General features: G+C 57.2%; 1 protein-coding gene across 1 annotated transcript in view; it reads left to right on the forward strand.

Annotated features, from left to right (window-relative positions):
- Positions 1-434: 434 nt before the first annotated feature.
- LOC132394273 (uncharacterized) overlaps positions 435-2331 on the forward strand; it is a 63077-nt gene continuing 61180 nt past the window's right edge. Inside the window, exon 1 of the mRNA XM_059970197.1 lies at positions 435-743. The gene's annotated coding sequence lies outside the window, so the exon portion shown is untranslated. The remainder of the gene's footprint in view (positions 744-2331) is intronic.

Raw genomic sequence — 2331 nt, forward strand, 5'->3', positions numbered from 1 at the left:
CAGGAGAGTGAGACTGACTTTTGGACACTGTTTGAGCTATTACAAAGAGAAGGAGATTTGACTGTTTAATTGCTATTTTCTTTGCAGCTTAACAATTAATTAATCATCGACTTATATTTTATGTAGTTTTTACCTAAACAGTTTACTATTCTTCTAGTGGCAATGCAAAGTATAATTTTGCAAAGCTCTGGAAGTTTGTTTGTTCAGCATTATCTGAATAAGTGCTTTCTCAGTGGTTAACTTGGAACTTTCCTTACCTCTGTGATAGAAAAATAGCTTTTTTATGGTTATGTTTTGGCAGTTTGTTTACCTTTCCACAAGGACACTTGTCTACTTGTAAAAGTTCCTGCAGAGGGCAGAGCAGTTTGATGGACTGCTGAACCCTTCAGCATGCTGAAATAAATACCAGGTCAGCTGTTGGACCCAGACTCACCATGAGACACACGGTTTTGGACACTGGATGAGCTTGTTGTACCCACGGGAAGGTCGGGGTTTTGGAGGATCGATTCAGGGAAATCGATCAGTAGCTCACAGTGTGAATAGGTGTGACCAGTGGGGGGTTATTTGTGTGTCCAACCCTAGCCTGGGTTGATAACTTTACCACAGAAGAACAGTCGCCTTTGTTTTGTGGTCACATTTGGTGACTTTAAAAGAAGAAAAGAGGGGAGAGGAAGGTTTGAAACAGAAGAAACCTAGTGACAAAGAGGTCACTGTTTGGACTCTTTCCTCTGTAGCCTGTAAGGGTGAGTTTGAGTTCCATTCGAATACAAAGGTGTGACTGTCACGTAATTAATCCACAGGAGTGGGTTCTCTGGTGAGGGGAAAACCTTTGTGATTACCACTTGTGTGTTATCCTTGTTTGGAGTGGAACAACTTCGGAAGATAAAACCTACTGTTATTGCTATTTTGGAATAGCGACGTAATTGCCCCCCTCTCTCCCCCACCTCTCTCTCCCCCCCTCTCTCCCCCTCTCTCTCCTCCCCCTCTCTCCCCCCCCTCTCCCCCCCTCTCCCCCCTCTCCCCCCCTCTCTCCCCCCCCTCTCTCCCCCCCCTCTCTCCCCCCCCTCTCCCCCCCTCTCTCCCCCCCACTCTCCCCCCCTCTCTCCCCCCTCTCTCCCCCCTCTCTCCCCCCCTCTCTCCCCCCCTCTCTCCCCCCCTCTCCCTCTCTCCCTCTCTCCCCCCCTCTCTCCCCCCCTCTCTCCCCCCCCTCTCTCCCCCCCCTCTCCCCCCCTCTCTCCCCCCCCTCTCTCCCCCCCCTCTCTCCCCCCCCTCTCTCCCCCCCTCTCTCCCCCCCCTCTCTCCCCCCCTCTCTCCCCCCTCTCCCCCCCCTCTCTCCCCCCCTCTCTCCCCCCCTCTCTCCCCCTCTCTCCCTCTCTCCCTCCCTCTCTCCCCCCCCTCTCTCCCCCCCCTCTCTCCCCCCCCTCTCTCCCCCCCCTCTCTCCCCCCCCTCTCTCCCCCCCCCTCTCTCCCCCCTCTCTCCCCCCCTCTCCCCCCCCCTCTCCCCCTCTCTCTCCTCCCCCTCTCTCTCCCCTCTCTCTCTCCCCTCTCTCTCTCCCCCCTCTCTCCCCCCTCTCTCCCCCCTCTCCCCCCTCTCCCCCCTCTCCCCCCTCTCCCCCCTCTCCCCCCCTCTCTCCCCCCTCTCCCCCCTCTCCCCCCTCTCCCCCCCCCCTCTCCCCCCCTCTCTCCCCCCCTCTCTCCCCCCCTCTCTCCCCCCCTCTCTCCCCCCCTCTCTCCCCCCCTCTCTCCCCCCCTCTCTCCCCCCCTCTCTCTCCCCCCCTCTCCCCCCCTGTCCCCCCCTCTCTCCCCCCCCTCCCCCCCCTCTCCCCCCCCTCTCTCCCCCCCCTCTCTCCCCCCCCTCTCTCCCCCCCTCTCCCCCCTCTCTCTCCCCCCCTCTCTCCCCCCCCTCTCTCCCCCCCCTCTCTCTCCCCCCCCCTCTCTCTCCCCCCCCCTCTCTCTCCCCCCCCCTCTCTCTCCCCCCCCTCTCTCTCCCCCCCCTCTCTCTCCCCCCCCTCTCTCTCCCCCCCCTCTCTCTCCCCCCCCTCTCTCTCCCCCCCCCTCTCCCCCTCCCCTCTCTCCCCCCGGACTCAATACTACAAACTGATTTTTATTCACCATCGTAAGACTGTATTCATTTACCCCTAGACTTGAAGAAGCTTGTTTTTCCTATTTCCACACTTCTGTACAGATATATCATTGCTGACCAATTTAAGATATTTGCATTTATAGTACTGTATTGCGTAATTTACTAATTAACATTGTTACTTTATAGCAATACCAGACACCAATGTGTTTCTCATTTCTGCTGGCTCTTTAACCTGGTCATGGGGTACG

The sequence above is a fragment of the Hypanus sabinus genome, chromosome 5 (genome assembly GCF_030144855.1).
Source record: "Hypanus sabinus isolate sHypSab1 chromosome 5, sHypSab1.hap1, whole genome shotgun sequence".
In the NCBI taxonomy this organism is placed as follows: domain Eukaryota; kingdom Metazoa; phylum Chordata; class Chondrichthyes; order Myliobatiformes; family Dasyatidae; genus Hypanus; species Hypanus sabinus.